We start from the raw sequence: 20861 nt of genomic DNA, 5'->3' as shown, positions 1-20861 counted from the left end.
TTAAGTCCCCATTAAAGATTTTAATCGAATGGCAGCCCTAGTTTAAATCACATACATTGTGAACATGACTGAACTTCTTCTTCTTCTTCTTTCAGCTGCTCCCATTAGGGGTCACCACAGCAGATCATCTGTCTCCATACCACTCTGTCCTCTACATCTTCCTCTTTTAAACCAACTACCTGCATGTCTTCCCTCACTACATCCATAAACCTCCTCTTTGGTCTTCCTCTTTTCCTCCTTCCTGGTGGTGTGAACATGGCTGATATTAGGATTATAATGCAATGTTTGTTTCTTGGTCTGTATCTGTTTACTGCTTTAGATATTCACATGTGTGTCAGGATTTGTGACCTTAAAGGTGAAATGCAGCCTAATTTAAAGCACTACAATCATGACCAGACAGTAACTAAGGATGAATGGCTGAACGATTTGTGGTCATGCTCTATACTGAGTTTGGTTTCACTAAAAATATACATCCAAGCATCCATATTTGTCCATTCCCATGTTGATCAAAGTATTAAAAACTTGAAAAGTATTAATTTAAGGTACATTTAAAACAGATAAAAATGTGCGATGAAGTCGTGACTAATCACAATTTAACTCATGACAGCTGTGCGATTATTCACGTTGAAATATTTTAATCGATTGACAGCCCAAATATTTGTGTGTGTGTGTGTGTGTGTGTGTGTGTGTGTGTGTGTGTGTGTGTGTGTGTGTGTGTGTGTGTGTTTGTGTGTATGTACATACACACACAACATTTCCTGTAATTTCCTTATTAAAAATTGCATTGTAAATATTGTAAAGGTTTTGTTTGTTTTGTTTTGACCACTGGCTGTGTTGCAGATGCTTTTCCAGGCTGCAAATTACTTGCACTCCATCTGTTTCTTTTTAACTCATCTCCTCTTCATGAGTACACAATATGAGGCTCAATTTTAGGTTGGAGGCTTTTGATTTTAATAATGAGACAAATCTGTAAGGGGGAACTTAAAATAAACAACATCCGGCGTTTAGTTTCACCTCAGAGGGCCTTTTGGTCTCAGAGCAACATTCACATTTACACTGATAGCATGACCAATTAAAAAATATGTGACAGTTTCTTGTATGCCAATTATTTAAGAGAACAGGTGGAAGGTACTGTGACTAAAGGTTCTGTGAAAATCATTTCAGCTAAATTTATATGCTTCACTCTCTTGCAGATCTGGCTAATCTGGGATCTTATCACATCTCGCACTGCACCACGCTGTCTGAGATCCTTTTTACTGAGAAGGCTTTTCTCTGTTCTGGCACCGAGGTGGTGGCATGAACTTCCCCTAGATGTCCGTACAGCGGAGTCTCTGGCTATCTTCAAGAGACAATTGAAGACCTACCTCTTCCTAAAATACTTAAATTAGCACTTTACAAGTTTGCTTTGTAGAATTCAAGAGTTATATTTATTTTAAGGTTGTAATCTTAAGTGTAGATTTATTCATTGCTAGAGACTCAAAGCACTTTTGTACGTCGCTCTTGATAAGGCTGTCTGCTAAATGCCGCAAATGTAAATGTAAATGTAAATCTCAGAAACAGATGTTATGATGCTCTGGTTGGGTGCAAGTGTACTTCCGAGCTAGTGCAAAAAGGTTTAGCTAAACCACGAGAGAATAAAAACAGTGCAGTGGGTTAATACTAACACAGTCTAACACAGTCAAACCTCTGTCTAGTTTAGGATTACAGGAATGTCTGGGTTAGTATAAAGAGGGGTCAGACAGAACACATCTAAAACAATTATGTTCCTTCAACTTGTGATATAACTTGGTATATATACAGTTTAGCAAGTCAAACATGAAGAAATAGTAAACAAAATGTACAGAATACTGCAAACCTGGTTGTCACCATAAGCACTAGGTAATGGCCAGGTACGTAAGTATTCCTGATAATTCTGTAGTAATATTTCATTATTAACTGAATGAAATGCCGGAAATATATAGATATATATTTTCTAGGAATATAAACATATCTGATTTTATCAAATTAACCAAATGACAGTTTGCAGCTTATTAGTCTGGGTGGCTCATGCTCCCTTATATGTAAGTTTGCTATAAGTATTTTTGATGTGAGCTGTGTAATATCTTACAAGCTCTGTTTACACACACATACCACACAGATTCATTGTGTGTTTGTGTGTGTGTTTGTGTGTGTGTGTGTGTGTGAGAGAGAGAGAGAGAGTGATTGCATCTGAAAAATTTATGAAAGTCTTGACAGAGTTTGGTGTCTATAAACTCTTAAAGCATCATCCATTCTGTTAAAAGTGAAATACTACAGCCCTTTAGGGTGATATATGTTATATTTGGTATATGTTCAATTCTTTCTCTGACTTTCTGATACACAGACACATTCCTTTGTGACATTCTAGTATAACCACTACAATTAAATTATGAAAAACAAAAGTCCGCCAATACCAGAACCCCCCAACATCCCCACCACATCCCTTTGGTAGCAGATGTTTCCAGGGGGTTCATGGTTTACATGTATTCTAAAAAAGCTAAATGAAGTTGAGTAGTGTTTGCCTGTACATTTGTACTTGACACACCCAATCTAAACACCAGACAACAAACTAGATGCCTCAAGCATAAGGTATACAAAAATCCCTGTGCAATGACCATTATAACTTTCAACAAAGACCTCTACACTCAACAAAGAAACCAACATACATAAGTGCTATATACACATTTAAATAGAGCAAAGGCAAAAAAAAATTTTCCAGAATGTTTTGTAAATCATTTTCAATATGACATATAAGGGATAATTTCCCTTTGCCATTTTAAGTTGATGCAGATGCAACTCATGCTTGTCAGCTGTTCAAACAGAAAATGTTCTTTGTCTGTGTGTGTGCAAACACTGCATGAATAGCTGCATTGAAACAAGAGAAGAAGTAGAACTGGATAGCTATAAGTAATCTACGGCATGCGGGAATAAGAAGCGTCTTACCAGGATTCAGATGTTAATTAAGAGTAACCGGACAATTCAAACCAATGCCATATGTAGCTAGAAGGAGTTGTATTGCAGCTAGGGATCAGCCTTTAATGCTGAGCTGTAATGTTTTTTGTGTTTTAGGTGCAAAGATTCATACAACATTTCTCTGCAACCATCAGTAATGAAACTTTTTTGTTACAGCTTTTGAAAATGTAGCTTTCTGTCTAACAGGATTAACACTGTCTCATTAGACAAAATATCAAAGTAGAACAGCTGTAATAGTCATATCTAATCTGCAGAAATCTGTGACTTTTTCATAGAATAATGTAAAATAAGGTCAGTTCTCTAATTGTCTTTCTAATCACTGTTTTAACAGCTCTAACACTGCATTGTATAAGGTGAGATTGTTTATTCTAGATGAGATTCCAGCAGCACATTAACAGAGTTTGAATATATGCCCTGTTTTTTGTCTGTGATACATGCCTTTATATTGGCCCTGTATTCTAGTCTTGTCTCTTAGTGAATTATTGCATGTGTTAGATCTGACAGTTTAAGCTGTTTTTCTTTCCCCTAGTTCTTTTTAACCATTTTGACCCTGGGCATGCATTTTACTTGGATTATGGTTTGCCATCACTCAGCCTACCTGCCATTTGCCTTCTGTGCCATGAAAATTGGCAGTGACAGTGCCACAACTATTAATGCAGCTAATTAATTTTGTCACTATAACTAAAGCTAATTTTAAAACCAGTAACCAAAATAAAAGCTTTTGCATCTTTTAATTTTAATAATTATGTCCATTTTGTGTAATGTTCTTCAACTCTCTTTTTTGCCTTAAACATGATCATGATAGTAAATCTGTCTACAGTCGAGGTTATGAGAAGGAATTTAGAAGATATGCATTACGCTGGTCATGTACGTTTTCTACAGTCACTGCCTCAGAAATCAAACAGCACCCTCTAATGGGCAGTGTAGTACAAATACAATACAAATACAAATTGTGTTCAGTTAACAGGAGAAAAACATGATTTCATTCTGCTAACCATGACCCATGAAATATGCCTGACTCACTGCATTGTCATTGTCCAATATCAGTTCAACTTTAAGCCACTCCTAACGATTACAATTATCCACTGTAAGTCAATCCCTAGCTTCTATTACAAGCATTTTACCACACTAATGAGAGAGAGAGTGAGAGAGAGAGAAAGAGAGATAGTAGTAATAAAGAATTTCTGGTTCCTGTGGCAGACATTAGACACACCTGTCTCCTTGATCATTTTACACTGTGCTTAGCACAAGAGAGAGAGAGAGAGAGAGAGAGAGAGAGAGAGAGAGAGAGAGAGAGTGTGTGTGTGTGTGTGTGTGTGTGTGTGTGCCTGCAAGTCTAGACGCAGTCATTATACACACCTGTGCTCTTCTGTTTGTAGAAACACATTGTGGAAAGACAAGAGCAAGGGTATAGAGCTGTGATATATATATATATATATACCCTTGCACAGTAAAGTATGTGGCTTTGACTTTTCAATTATATATTTGTGTACTGCATGTACTGCAGTGTTTTATATCCAGCATATAAATGAAAGTAAACAAATGTTTTACTTATCAGGACATCACGACATAACAAAATTCTTCTGGTCCTTATCAGGTCAGTTCATGGCCAACTTAATGACTGCAAGTTGCACAAGTGTACAAATTGCACAAAACAAGCCCAAATCATCACACCTCTACCACCATACTTTACAGCCGGTATATGCTGATATGCTGTTTAGTATTCAGAAAATGTGGCACTGTGCATTATAGCCAAACGTCTCACTTTGGTTTCATCTATCCAAAGATCATTGTTCTAGAAGTATTATGTTCGTTCAGATCCAACTTTGAAAACTAAAGCTATGATACCATGTACTTTTTAGCGAGAGGGGCGTTTCTCCTAACAACCTTTAGAAACAAAAAATACCTGTTCAGTCTTCTTTCTAATTTTACTGTCATGAACTTTCACTTTTAGCATAACTGAGTCTGAGATGTAGCGCTAATTTCTATGAGCACTGCACAGTGTGATCCTGGGGTGAGTTCGCTGTGATGTCCACTCCTTGGAAGATTGGCAACTGTCTTTAATGTTTTTCACTTAATAAATGAGAAAACGTCCTTACTGTAGAATGAAATGGCCTTATAACCCTTTCCAGATTGATAATAATCATTTTTACTCTAAGATCATTGCTGATGTCTTTTCTTCTTGGTATTCTGTTAACACACATCTGAATGCTCTGGACCTGCAAACTGCTAGAACTTGGACTTTTGGATGGTCATACTTGCTGATGATCAATTAAGCAAGAGCAATTAGCACCTGGCCGTTACTTAGCCTCCTATAATGACTGCATGAACACAAAAACAGAGAACATGTCTGGGTCTGTCAATATGTTATCACTTGCAAAACATAAAACAATAAATCCTGAACAAAGTAGAGGATTTTAATTAGTAAAATTAGTTCCCGGTCAGGGAACCAAACCCAGCCATTAGGGTTGCACAAGCCAGTGCACTCTTAGTGCCGGTCCCAAGCCCGGATAAATGGGGAGGGTTGCGTTAGGAAGAGCGTCCAGCGTAAAACGTGTCAAATCGAACATGCGGATCATGAATATGGATGATCCGCTGTGGCGACCCCTAATAGGAGAAGCCGAAAGAAAGTTAAGTTCTGATACATTAGTATAATGTTCCAAAAATTATTCATAGACTTTATTCCTATAAAATTCATATACTAAGATGGTCATTGGAAAACTTTTTTTCGTGTGTTTTTGTGTTGATTTTTATATCTAAGGTTTTCATTTTGCTGTACAATTAATCCACAACCAAGTCTAGCACAGCGCTTAGCAAAGGTATTGAGCAAAACCTTTAAGTCCCTTTTCACATGGCAATGCGTATATTAGCGAAATACATAGCCAAAAGATATTACATTTTGCTCTTGTTTGAAAATTATTTCAATTATAGTTCAAATGACTCAGCAATATCCAAATGCATTTTACTGGGTCCTCTCAGCAGGGGCTCCATTTCATGTTCTTATGTTTTTCAAAAGCAAAAATGGAACTGATGAGAGCTGTAGCAGACATTCATCAAGCTCAGTAGTGTATCCAGCACAAGGATTAGACAAAACCCGACTAACCCAAACTGCTTATACATAACCTCACCACAACAAATTAACATATTTACTCATTACTGCATAATTTCATAATTTGCTGCAATATATGATACAGTTTAATTTCTAGACTCTGTTTGATATATGGTCAACCTTCTTCAGTCTGGGGCAATCCTGCTAATTCATGAATGGCAATGATGTCAAGAAATACCATAACAAGGACCACATGCTTAATATTGTAAAATAATCTTTTATGCTAACATTTCTAACCAATTATGAAAAATATTCAATGAGTGTTGCTCAATCACTTTCCAGTCATTTCCTTTAAAGTTATTACACTCATCCACACACACACACACACACACACACACACACACACACACACACACACACACACACACACACACACACAGAGTGTATTTATGTGTAGCAGATGTTACCAAGCTTTAACAGGTGGACTAGTGCATATTGCTTTGCCATGTGTGGTCATGAAAGGCCTTTCCTCATGCACAAAGTGTTTTTAACAAATTTAGCCTTTAATAGGACAGCAGTATGTAAATATCACATTTTGTACATATACCTCTTTAAAGTTTTCTTTCACTCCCTCATAAAGTGTGCAAGTCATCTGGATATTTCAAAACAGGATTTTTTTATATGATATCATCCATAACTAAGATGGTTAAACAACAATAATTAGTCTTGCAGGTCAAAACCACATTGAATGTACTATTTCAAGGCAACTAGATAATTCCCACAAACCAAACACATTATAGACATGACATTACTTTAAGTCTGAGATGGAGAGAGATAATAATGTGCTCAAGTCTGCGAGGTGAGTAATACACACATGACAACACTTTAGATTTACAGATTCAAACTGAACTCACCCAAACAACTTTACGGCTCATTTCTTGAAAGCTCAATTCTTTATAATAATAATAATAATAACAATAAAAACCTTGGTTTTAGACACAGTGCACTGCGTGTATCTTTACCTTACCATTGATATTCCAAGAGAAGCAGGGTGAAGATAAAATCTGAACTTTTTGGGGAATATTTTTTGAAATAAAAGTCCCACTTTATACAAAATTATCTTGATGCAATCGATATGAGTGAATACAATCCGATTAAAATAGGTTTTAAACATAATGGTATTGGAATTGTCAGTGTTGCAGGATCTGTGAGATTTAGGATAAATCATAGAGTATAAATTGATAGATTATGGTAATAGATTATGGCATCACAAAGTATGACAATCACAACCTCATTCATCTTATTTGTATATGTGTATAAAATAAAATATATAATGTGTGTGTGTGTGTGTGTGTGTGTGTGTGTGTGTGTGTGTGCGTGTGTGTTTCATTTCAATATTTAGTCATTGTGGCAAACCTTCATCTGCTGCTGCATGAATAGAAAATCTCAGTCTTAAGTAAATACTGCGCCAACGATAATCTTTCAATAGACACTGCCTCGGGCAGTGGTTTTCCTGTGAATTGCTAAAACAATTTCCGTAGTAAAACTGAAAGAGGCAGTCAGGACCAGACCTGAAAAAACATTCTTTGGTAGAAACTAAATAATGTCACTGCTTCCGTTCAATAAAATCAGAAACAGAACTGTCAACTATCTACTGTTTCTGCATGCCAGAGCTTTTTTTGAGTTGATATCGAAGAAAGAAAGAAAGAAAGAAAGAAAGAAAGAAAGAAAGAAAGAAAGAAAAAGAAAGACTCACGCACCTCTCAATAAACGTTTTTTCCCCCCTAAAACGGAGATTCTCCGTGCTGTGAGTACGGCGCGTGCGGTTCCAGCTCCGCGCATTTAGATGGCACGCACGCGTACTTGCAGGAGCGCGTGCGGGAGACGCAGCCGGCAGGTGCGTGACGCTTCCGCGCCGCTGAGTCGCGAGGCGTCAGGAGCTGCGCTGTGATTGGACGAAGGCTTCAGGCGCGAGACTGGTTCCTGATCTCCGTGCAGCACAGCGGACGTGTTCAGTTGTTCGGCGATGAGCACATCGAGTTTTGTTGATTTTATTCATCACTCGGTCACACCCTGGTTAACTGTGCACACTGCAGTGTCGAGTGCTACAGTCACACTAATAAAGTTTCATTACTGCTGCATAATTAAAAAAACAGGGTCCCCAGTCACAAGGGCGCGAACCGGCACAGTATCTAAAAGTTTACCTGATATTTTAGTGTTTAAATCCTATAACAGATCCAGTTTAATTCAGACCACCCAGATAAGAAATATAGTTTCTAGAATATTATGGAACTAATTGTTATTCCTGTTATATTTTCAGCAACATTTTCTTTAACTGTGGTGTTTTATTGTGCTTCAAGGGACAAAAAAAAGTTCCCATAATGTAATTAACATCCCATAAAGTGTTTAATAATCTACAGTGGGTTGGAGAATGTTTCTCTAATAATCTGGTTATCTTGAAATCATTTGCACCACATATTAACATTGCACTGGTCTGGGATAACCTGGTTGTTCTTAGAATTACCAGGTCACATTCAAAACCCTGTGAGTTCAAAAGTAATCACTGTTCACCTGTCATCAATTTTCAAAACATTTGATGCATCGTGGAAGATTGTGAGGTACTTATTCCACAAATAGAGAAAACTGGGCACTACCACAGGGAAGGACATCACAAGGATGATTGGGGGAAAATAAGGGAGGCTGTCAGAAGACCTACAGAAACAATAAAGGAGCTGCTGGAATATCAGACAGGTTCTGATTACAGCCTGCATGCAACCCTCATATCTTGTTTCATCACATGTCTAAGCTGTGGGTGTAGGGTGGCTAGGCAGAAGCCTTTGTATGACAAATCATGGGACTAATTCTGTTATGTATTCTGGGCTTTTAAAAAAATATGTTTGTCTCAAAAACAAAATTATGACTTACTACTTAAAGGACACCATACCCGCAGTGAAGAATGGTGGTGGCAGCATCTTGCTATGGGGCTGCTTCACTACTGATCTAATCAAAACACAAGGAATAATCAGAAATAACTTTAAATATCAATTTATTTTGGCACAAAATTTGCTGGCTTCTTTTAGACAGCTGAAGATAAAAAAAATTAGCTTTCTGCCTGATAACACAACAAAGCACAAATCCTAGTCAACAAAAGAATGTGTTCAGAAGAAAGAGATCAATGTTTTGCAGTGGCCCAATCAGTGTTTAGATCTAAAGCCTATTGAAACTTGTGGAATGACTTAAAGAGAGCTGTGCACAGGAGATGCAGTGGGAATTTGGTAGATCCGGGGCATTTTTGCATTCAAGATGGAATAGCAAAAATGGTTTTAACAAAAGGATTATGTTTTCTCCCGAAAAATATTTTGTTGGCTGCTATATCACATTAATGGTGATATTTAATATTATTATTAGTAGTAGTAGTAGTTCACTTAGTAGTAGCAATAGTAGTAATGTTTTATACTAAATTATTTGATAATAAAATGTTAAACATTGATAAACATATAGCCAGTTTGGGTTGTAGTGTATTTATTATATGATCTTTTTATAACATATGACCAGTCACTATGCCTGTATTGATGCTTAACATACGAATTCTAATAATCTACATTTAGAAGTTTGCTCTTATTTTTTCGACGAAGGTGCAACTTTAATGGTTTCCCACTGGAGGGCGCCAATGGCCGTGCTATGTTGCTGCCTCAGACGGTTTGAATTTTAATTAATTCTGTCCCCTGGTTACGTATTTGAGGAAAATATATTTATAAAACACGGCTATCGTTTGATTTGGAGTCAACATTATTTAGTGTTCACATGTCCCGTGAATTAATATGGCTCTAATTCAGAGTATGTGATTAGGCTAAAAATGGAGTATGTGTATGTGTATGTGCAAATGCACTATGACTTGGCCTAAATCACAGCTCCCACTGGTTTCCCAGGTTTGCACAGAACTGGCTCAGCTGATTTGAAGGCACTAGAAAAAAATTTAGTGTCCTCTTTAGAATAAATATAGCTGGTGAAGATCACATGTAGAACACTGCGGCACGGTTCTTAGAGGCAGGGTATGCTAGACCTCCACCTGTCTGTCAGATCAAGAGGGGACTTGAATTTGGGTCAGAGAGCTGTGGGAGAGAGCAAATGCTCTGTGTGTTTTAAGAAATGCACTGCAGTGTTTGCAGCTTCCTTTTTTCAACACTGGCGTAAGGATGAAGATGAAGCATTCAAGGATTAGCAAGAGGATCACATGAAATTTGCTGACAATGTTCGAGATAAATAAGCATCAGATGTGCATGATGTGTTCGATGATAATGATGATGATGAAAATATTTATAGAATAACTGTTACATATTCACATAATCTAGAATCACCTTTTTATGAGCCTTTATTAGAAAACTATGTGCCACGCTATCCTTCAGCTAACTTGTATGGCATTGGCCTAAAACTTATGCATAAGTAGGTCAGCATGCATACATGACCGATCTCAGCTTTGTGTCAAACTGGGACTTCTCTCATCTTCTGTTGTCTCACAAAAAGACTGTACAATTTGCATTTAGTGTCCACTCTTTTTGGGCCAGAGGGAGAGCTGAGCTGCCCTACATTATTTACTTCATTTTTCTTCATACAATTTTCATTCAGAGGTCAGCAGAATGTGCAAGATTGATAGTCTATGAAATTCTTTCAAAGCACTTTCAAGATCCAATATACCAGCAAGCATAACCTTTTCCACGCATGTCGGATTTCTTATGTTCATTTGTTTACCTTGTAATACAAGTTAGTCTTTATTTAGTTTAGATTGTTTTAACCCATCCAAAGTAGCACAATCTAAAATATTAAAAAAAAATATATCATTGTTATAATACTCGTTGTTACACATATTTTTATATGTATCCATGATCCCACTGTTTACATCAACACTACTAATCTTTACGTTACCTATAGTGCTATATGGACGGTTTATGATGAAGCCTTTTTTCAGATTTAGATTTAGACTTTGATTTTTTATGAAATCTGAGGTCAGCTAAATAAAGTATCCTGACTTGTTATGCATCATGTTCTTGCTTCTCAAGATAATAAACACAGCAGAGGATTATATTTATGTTAATATATGTAAATATGCTAAATCAATCTCAGATTAAAAAAACCGGCATTTCACAACGTTATGTTAATTAGTGTAAAAAGAAGCTTAAGTTACTGGTACAGAAAAAAATAATTAGCCATAAGATTCAATATTGTAGAAAAGAACCAGCAGTGAGGTATACATAAATAATCACCGTCTTTGGCAATGGAAAACATTTAAAGTGGATGATAATTGGGCAAAACATATTCTGTTTATAAAATGCTTAAAATTTTAATATTTAACTATAATAAGGAGCAATATATAAATATATAAATATATATATATATATATATATATATATATATATATATATATATATATATATATATATATATATATATATATATATATACTATTACATTCACATGGGTTTCTTCATGTGTGACTGAATGTGTGTTAGCATTGTCTTGTCTCCTGCATGTCTGTATCTCTTGTTTCCCTCCTGCCATTTCTTTTGTGGTGTGTCCAAGCCCATCCCAATAAGCAGCCTGTTGGCAGCAAATAATATTCTCAGCAGTCACACTTGCATGGCAGCAACTTCTTTGGCGCAACTTCTTGTTGTGACCTGTATTCACAGGTATTTTTGGTGACTATTGTGGGCTTGAAGCAACACCCCCCACAGGTCACCAATACCAAATATGCTCTACCTCCTGAATGCAGTCCATGGCAGCCTACTGTTCCACAGCCATCAAATTGCTACTTAATTTCACTCTACATCATTCCTTTCAGTACATCATATACACAGTACTGTTTCTAAGGATAATAATTAACTGTCAAAACTGTAAATGTACGTTTGTTTGTATATTTTTGGGTGCATTGGCAAATAGAACTAAAGTTTATTTTCCAACCAGCTCTGATTTTAACATTTTGGTGAGTGGAGGAAGACTTAGTGCTGGAGCATGATTATAACTTGGTGACTAGCTATGGGAGTTGGGGAAGGTGAATGTTTATTAGCGATGTTAGTAGTAGTAATTAGTAATCACACACCTAATATCACCAAAATGAGGATGGGTTCCCTTTCGAGTCTGGTTTCTCATAAGGTTTCTTCCTCATAACATCTAAGGGAGTTTTTCCTTGACACAGTCGCCCCTAGGCTGCTAATCAGGGATAAATGCACATTGCTCACCTCAACTCTTATATTCTGTAAAGCTGCTTTGAGACAATGTCCGTTGTGAAAAGTGCTATAGAAATAAACTTGACTTGATTTGACTTGACTTGACGACTTGACTTAATGATTCAGTGGTGTCACATGGCACTATAATTTGTATTATATTATATATCATTGATGATTTATTCTTTTTTTCTGTTTGCTTTCTTAATTACAATAATAATTATAACAAAATATTAATATTACATGGATGGTACGTATTATGAGTGTATAATTGTGTACTATTCACACAGTAAATATGTAATATGATCATTCATTTATTTACTCATTCATTCATTCATTCATTCATTCATTCATTGTTTTTAGTTATTCATTCATCTTCAGCAATTGCTTTTGCCACAACTGGATTAAGAGTCAATACATAGAATACTGATGCAGGAACACACCATGTATAGTGTGCCAGTTCATCCCAGAGCACAACACACACACATACATGGATATAAGCTGCACCCTCTCCAGTGCCACATGTCTTTAAATATGCAAGATAGGTTGGAACAATTAGTTAATGGAATATCTAATCTCCTTTAAAAACTGCATCAGTTAATCCTGCACTAGCCTGGTAAAAGACAGCACCAGCCAACTCGCAGTCATCAGATGAAATATGAAACACCATGCTGTGCCATTTTAGGATTTGTCATAATCTAAAGGTTCCCAGCTAAAGAAAAAAGTCTAGGTGACCTACAAAAATTGTCAGGATGCCATAATATGGACCATCATTTATTGTTATATAAGCAGGACACTGTCTGTCTGCATCAGACAGCTTTTATTTCTACTTCTTTTATCAACACTATTTAGATTCTGCAACAATTAATATTTCACATGCTTTTAAAATAAAATGTAAGAAAAAAGCCAGAGTTTGTTATATGTGATGTTCTTGTTGCCTTTACAATGTTTATTTTAGATTTTAATTGGTGTTTGTATGTGTGTATGTGTGAGAGAGAGAGAGAGAGAGAGAGAGAGAGAGAGAGAGAGAGAGAGAGATAGCATAACTGACCCTGGGCATTGCAATTGCTCACTCAAAAGCTGACATTGGTTTAAAAAAGCTACACCAGCAAGTTCAACCCAAGCACAGGAAAGTTAACATCAAATAGTAGCATGGTGTTTAACATAGAAACAAGCAGTGTTTACTAGCAGTTATATCTTATACTATAGTATATGTAATCTCACAGGTTTAACAGTGATTAGCAAAAGGTCAGCTTTGAAAATTCCGAGATCAGATTACAATTGCATTTGAATGGTATCTATGCTAAACGGTTTTTGCAAACCTCATATCAGGTATAAAATGGGACTATACCATAGTACAGGCCTTTCTATATAAAAATATCATCTTATGAAATCCTATGCTAAATGGGAAAATAATTATTCATTATTAATTAATACTTATAAATTATTAATTAACCTCATGTACAGTACTTATGCAGTAAGAAGGTGGTATCGTTGATGTGATATGAATAGTCAAAAACATATTTTGAGTAAAACTATTGGTATGCAAAATGTAATTTCCATTCAGACAAGTATATACATATGATTCCATTTGCCTCAGAAGAAAGTAAGGTCAATGGTAACATACAGCAAATGAAAATTGGCGTTTCGGCATTCATTGAGATTTGCATACTGTATATGTGTAAGTATTTACAGTGAGATAGAGAAAGAGAAGCATTGTGAGAGATCCTCAGCTGGGAATAACACATTTTTCTGACATCTGCTTCTGCTGACATTTCCAGTTGGATTGAGAGAAGCAGATAGAGAGTGATGGAAGGAGTGGCGATGCGTTCCAACCTCTTCTCAAACTGCACAGCTATAATTAGAGGCAGCACTTACACACATACACAAGAGCACTTACACATGTGTTAAAAATGTTTGTTTCACACACATTCATCATTTCTTGACAAGTTTAAATATCCAAAGATATGGCCAAAAATGGCAGTGTGTATGTTGTTTATATAAAGTATACATTGGTTATATAAAGATTTTTTGCATTCTCTCTCCCTTTCTCTCGCTCTCTCTCTCTCTCACTGACTCTCTCTTTGTGAAGTGTGTGGATGACATGCTGAGAATAGACGTGTTTGACAAAGTAAAAGTGCAGCTTTGAAGGTGATAATTAATCAGATTTACACTGAGAAATTTATGATATTTTCTAATTCTTACAGAAAGGTGTTGTCAATGCAATTTATGACTGCCTTTACACATGGGAGAAGATGGAATTTTTGCACATAAGAGTAGTGTTGAATGGCTGTATTATGTCTTTTTTGAACATACAAATCATTCAAAATTTATGTTTTTATGCCTAGGTTTATGGGAAAGAGTATAAAAGCAAATATAAGCAGAGGAAGTAGGTACTTCTAACAGATATTTTTTATTGACATAGCTATCTCTAATGATCCCTGGTATCACAGGCTCTTGGTGAGGTACATTACATATGTGGGTTTGGAATCAGTTACATGTAAAATATTAAACAACATATAAATATAACCTGTATTACTGACTGAGCTGCTTCCAAAATATTTTCTTTATTTTTTTCTTCATCCAATTCCTGTGGTTGAAATTTCATATGAGCAAAGAGAAATATACACCAGAATAACAAATGAATCAGAAAAGAGAATGACTATAAACAGTGGTTAGGAGTCTTGTATTTGATGTCAGGACATCAAAAAAGGGAAAAGAGAAGGAAGATAATTATTCTCATCCATATGAGGGGGGTGGGGGTAATGTATTACCTACATAACTTTTTTGTATGTTAAATTTAGGAATTTATTTATTTTATAACTTGTGATTTTCTTTTCTATACATTGTAAAGTTTGATTTTACCTTGTACTCTTGTAACTGCAATTGTAAAGTCTTTTTTATTCGTTTTTTTTTTTATTCGTTTGTCTAGCTCTTGGTTGTATATAATATGGCACTTTTTGCACATGGTCATAAGCCTCCAGCATTTAAGGTCAAAGGATGGCAAAATCTGCCAGAAATTGCTTCTCAAAGAGCAATTTTGCTTTCCTTTTCTGAAGACCACGATTAAAATTTGGCCCGGCACAGCTGTTACTCAATTGGCCTCGGAGACTCTAGCACTGGCAGCCATGTGTCTCTGTGCCATCTGCTGATCAGATGGCACATCGCATTGTAGAAAGCTCTTCATCTGGCTTTGACGTCCCTATTAATTTCTCTTTAATAGAGCTTGAGTATTTGTGTAAATGAGAGTGAATGGAGAGTTATGTGGATGGTATTTTGCTACAGTTTACAAATACCTGTATTGATGATGTTTTTTTTATGTTTTGAGTACATACTAATCAATCTGTTTTGTTTTATAGCTCCAGATGTCCTAAAACACGTGATTTTTTTACCTACTAAAAGACCTTCAGTGTAATATGTTCTTGAATTACAAGGGTTTCTTGTGCAATCTTGGATCCAGCAACAGTTGACTTTGGATTCATTTTACAAAAGAGAGATTTAGCAGATTATTTGGTCTATCTGGTGTTTGTTGCTTTATATAACTTTGAAAACTTACATATTGATGTTTATGTAGCTGGTGTACTTATGAACAACTTATAAGTATGTTAAATCTTGCAGGTATTTATTTTTCAAAGTTGCATTAACACCCATGATGCAATTAAAGGGGAGCGCTTCTTTTTTTGAGTGTGTATTTGTATCATCATTTATATTGTATTTATATTTTTTCTTACTTGATAATTCCACCTCTTGTTTTAAAAGATAATTCATAGACACGGGAAACGATCTTATTATGAAAAACATTTAGTTATTCAGCATTTCTTCAGCCGCATAAATAAAATGCTCGACATTTCTTGGATGTTAAACATTTAGATTATTATCTATCTTTGCAGATAAAAAAATGTAGAAGGAGCAGTGCAAAACTGCAGTCTTAAAGCATAAGCAGTTAGACTGTGTATCAGGAACAAGCGGCAAGCAACTCAGTTCCTAACTGGTGATCTACATTCAAATATGTCAGTCAAGTTCTTAAATCAAATGTCTGAAACCACATCATCTTCCCTATATTGGGCACTATTTTTGGAGTCTGCATTTTTAAGCTTTTTAAAAGAAGAGAATATCTGTGCATGTGACATTTCACAATACACTATTTAAGATAGTATCAAATAATGTATGAAATATTCATAGTGTTCAGCATGACAAATCACAAACTCAGTTCCCTTTATTATGGTGTTATCTGATGCTCAAGAATTTTACAGATCTTTTAGGAATAGAGGTATTGATTCTCAATATCAAATGACTACTAGTCATATGGCTCCTTTGCTAAATGGATTCCTATTAATTTATTGTTTTGAAACCAAATCAATTGCATTGTTAATATGAGCTGTGACAGTGCTGTGATGAAGAACATTCAAGGAACAGATCACTTATATGTTACACATTTTGTTCTCATACTGCATAACCACTAAAATCACTAAAACTACATAAACATAGTGCATGATGAAAGCACCAATGAGCAAGAAAAAATATTTATAGCATTATTTTAATTAGGGTTAGGGTTAGGGTTAGGGTTGGGTTACAGTTGGGGTTGGGGTACAGATGGCAAAAATTGTGCTATGCATGAAAACTTTGTTTATACGATAATTGGAATCATCGTCATGAAGTACAAGAGTTGATGAGCTTTTATTAATTCAGGCTAGAATGAAATCGGTCTATGTGAAAATGTCAAGGTGGAGGAATCTAAACGCGCTATTCAGACTGGCCCTGTCCATGGTGCTGACCTAACCCCCCCATCTTTCTCTCACTTTCTGTGCATTTACAGTCTCTCTTCCTCCCCCATTGTGGATCTTCTCCACCTTTTCCTTCCCCCCTCGGTTGCACACACACACTCTCTCTCTCACTCTCTCTCTCTCTCTCTGTCGCCTCTCTCTCTCTCTCTCTCTCTCTCTCTCTCTCTTTCTCTTTTTCCCCCGGGCCCTGTGTGAGGAGTGTTGCAGCATCAGTGCTTGTTTTCAAGCCCCGTCTCTTCGGTGCAAACGTGAATGAACTGAGTACTGATGAAAATCACTGTTTCAGCCGCTTCCGTTCGCTGGAGACAAGCCGACTCACAGGCGAAACGAGTTCATTCCAGTACTCTCCAAATTTCTAGTAAATTTCCAATTCACGAGGCTTTTCGGAATCGGAACAACCTACAAGTGAACTTGATCACTGACTGAAATACAAAGCCGACTGTTACCGCGTTCAGAAGAGACAGACTGCAATCTTAAGTTTCTCCCCATCACACGACCGGGATAATTAATCGCACTTGTGACACAATCAACTTAATGAGCGCAGCTAAAAGGTATGTGGACATTTAATGCATATAAGTTGTTCCTTGTCCGTTTGGTTGTTTGCGTTTGTTTACTAAATTGATCTAGGACGCGAGTGCTGTCATCTCTGAAACAGGACCATTAAAGTGGATGTGAATGCAGCTGCGATGAGAAGTGTGTCTCGGTATTGTTTTTTTACATCATGTATCTATGCTTCACTGATTTATTAGGGTTGTTGTTTTCAATTTGTGTTCGTTCTTTTGTATTCGTGTTTGTGTGTGTGTGTGTGTGTGTGTGTGTGTCAATGAAGTGAGAAATCCGAGCGACTGAAAGTAGCATTTTTAACCAGTACTCGCGTGACAAGCGGTCGTTACCCCATAAACCCGACCTATCACACTGCAGCGAGAGCTTCACGATAAGCGAATCGGAAAGATTTACCCAATATGAGACAGCCAATCAGCGAGCATTTCCGTTTATTTCTCCCGCCGCAGCGTGACACTTTGGCGTCAGAACGTGCAGCGATCAGGGTTCTAACACAGATTTCAGTAAACAAAAAAAAAATGCGTGTAAATGCATGAACGTTAAATCTTCATGACATGTTTAGACTTCCACATGCTCTTTGCTGGTGGTCTCACAAATCCAGCTGAATGGACTCTAAATTCTTTACTTTGGCATAATTATGACCAAACAGACAGAATTACTGAAGTCTAATATCCTTCCTGCTGCCATTAAGTTTAATGAGAACATTTCTGCTAGATGGAGACAATTAATTCTCCAGTTTATTAATCCTCTCAGTGCATACTGGTCAGTAAGAGCCAGAAATAATTCATTCATTCCTGTAAGCCTATAAGGAAATGTATGTCATTACAAGAATGAAGTTTATATATGTTATTTATTAAATATCCTTAATGACGATGATATAAAACTTCTTATAACCAAATTTTTCATGTGTTGAAAAGCAGCACACGTTTTCCTTAATTTAAATAAAGCTTTGATTGTTCTTTCTGAGCATGATAACCACGTTCTCTGAGTGTATTATGTTGTTCAAGGAAAACAAATAAAACATGAACATTTAAAACAGGAGCCACTAAGCAACATGAGAGTTCTTCACTTTAGCGCATGATGAACCTTAACACTATTTTAGTATTGGACATGTTTTGCTTCAAAACTTTCTTTCTGGGGCTTCGATGGTGTTCTTGTGGAACATTTCTGTCCATTTACACTAGACATCATTTTTAATATTGTTTTGCCATGAAATACAGAACAACTCGTCAAAATGTGTAAAAACATGCAGCTCAGAATAAAATAACACATCAAACTGTCATTTTCATTCATTCCTTTTTCTTCTGTGAGTGCTTGATCCAAGGTGGGTAAGCACTGGATCTGGAGCATATCCTGGAAATACTTGGTGAAAGGCACTAATATAAAATTAAAATGCCCAGGTTTATCATGTCTACCCAAGTTCGAAGGAGTTTGTTTGGTGTTGTTTTTTTGTATTTGTAAATGGCTTTTCAATTGGTCGGGCGTAAAGAAACCAGCCGCAGCAGAAAAGGTCATGAAGGCTTTATCCACCCTATCCAAATCAATAGCATTTGTCTATATATTTTTGGCAGCTTTAGCTGACCATGCTCTTCTGATGCTTGCAAGTAAGTATTCATTCATCTCAGGATCAAGTCGCACTGCTCATTAATGTCAACATTTTAATTATTGCAGTGATTTTGGAGTCTGTCATTCTTTTTCATTTTTATTGCAAGAACAGCTGCTTTACTGCTTTACTTTTATTCGGCTCAAAAGTCTAAACGTAAATTTCATTTTCAGCAAAATGTCTTTCTGTAAAGAATGTCTTCCACTGCCCTAGTCCCTGTATCTTTATTATCTCCACACTGGTGGTTAAAAAAATATCCCTGAAAAAAATTTTTTTGTGTATGTGTCAATATTTTTTTATTAATAGTTCAATGATCTGGTCAATACTACAGTTAGAGTTCAATCTATAGAACATTAAAGCTGATTGGGAAAAAAGAGAAAAGCGATAAAAAAAAATCACTGTTTCATGTTTAGATTGGGTTTCATTATTTTAGTCTATGTAAGGTTATTGGACCAAAGGGGGATGGAGAAAAATGCTTTTAATGAAATTACATCAAGCCTTAAGGCAATAATTAGAAACAAAATCATTTAAGTTGTTTTTTTTCCCTGTAGTACAACAATAACTTGGGGATACAGATAAGCAAATTGTGATATAATTATTGACTGATCAAGACTTGTGGGAATACACACAGGAGATACACACAGGAGCTCTCTCTCTCTCTCTCTCTCTCTCTCTCTCTCTCTCTCTCTCTCTCAATCATACACACACACACACACACACACACACACACACACACACACACACACACACATATATATTCACACACAGAGCACACATTGTTCTATATTTGAATGACCTTAGTGCAGGTAAGAGGCAATTTCCCCAAGGAAATTTTGGAGGATGATATCACAGGAGGTGGCAATATGAATATTGTTGTCTTTGCACCATGCATAACCTTTTTTAATTTAAGGATAATTTGAATGAAAGGTCATTTACTGCAACGCTGTTTACTGCAGTGCATTTGCAAATGAAAATGGATACCTTCACAGATGGCCCAGATGAATGAGAGGCTGAGAAAATAAGGGAACAAGAGCGAGAATATAATGCATGCACCTATTCATTTAGATTTCATTAGTGTTTTAGGCTGTCTACTGTATTGTCAGAAGTGTGAATAATTGAAGCTGTGAAAATGCCAAGCAGACTCTCCTTGTGCCTGGAGCTGTAGGTTTATCTAATCAGTGTCAGGCATAGAATTATGCATTGTGTATACAGGGGAAGACATATTTGTGTTTGTGCTGGATGGAAGTTGAGGTAGAAAAAGTAGAAAGGAAAGAAAGAAGGATAGAACTAAGGAAGTGATGTAGTGGAAGCAGAGTAGAAGACAGGGAAGACAGAAACAAGAAAAGATGTCTAAGGGAGATAAAGGATAGAAAGGCTGAATAAAGATTCAAGGAATAATAAAAGAAACAAAAGAAAAATGATGGAATCGAATAAAAAGGTGGTAAATGGATAAAGGAAGGATAGATGAAAGAAAGTAAAGATTGAAGAAGGTCACTATTCAGAGTGTGCATTCAAAAAAGATCCGATTTATTGATTTATCAATGCTGAGTCTTTTAGTCTAGGCTCCGAAAATTGACCCATCTTGAGCCATCATTAGGAAAGATGCACTCGGATGAGTTAATGAGATAAGAGGCTTTAACAACTCACAAATAACT

General features: G+C 36.2%; 1 protein-coding gene across 4 annotated transcripts in view; it reads left to right on the top strand.

Annotated features, from left to right (window-relative positions):
• The first annotated feature begins 17232 nt into the window (after nucleotides 1–17232).
• The window catches only part of dlgap4b (discs, large (Drosophila) homolog-associated protein 4b), a 103202-nt gene continuing 99573 nt past the window's right edge, over nucleotides 17233–20861 (top strand). For 2 of the 4 annotated variants that reach the window (XM_046846336.1, XM_046846330.1), the window contains exon 1: nucleotides 17233–17593. The gene's annotated coding sequence lies outside the window, so the exon portion shown is untranslated. The remainder of the gene's footprint in view (nucleotides 17594–20861) is intronic. The other 2 variants (XM_046846352.1, XM_046846345.1) reach the window with 1 other exon arrangement.

The sequence above is a fragment of the Silurus meridionalis genome, chromosome 1 (genome assembly GCF_014805685.1).
Source record: "Silurus meridionalis isolate SWU-2019-XX chromosome 1, ASM1480568v1, whole genome shotgun sequence".
Lineage (NCBI taxonomy): Eukaryota > Metazoa > Chordata > Actinopteri > Siluriformes > Siluridae > Silurus > Silurus meridionalis.
The sequence above is the reverse complement of the archived record's forward strand: the minus strand, read 5'-3'. Positions and strand labels throughout refer to the sequence as shown.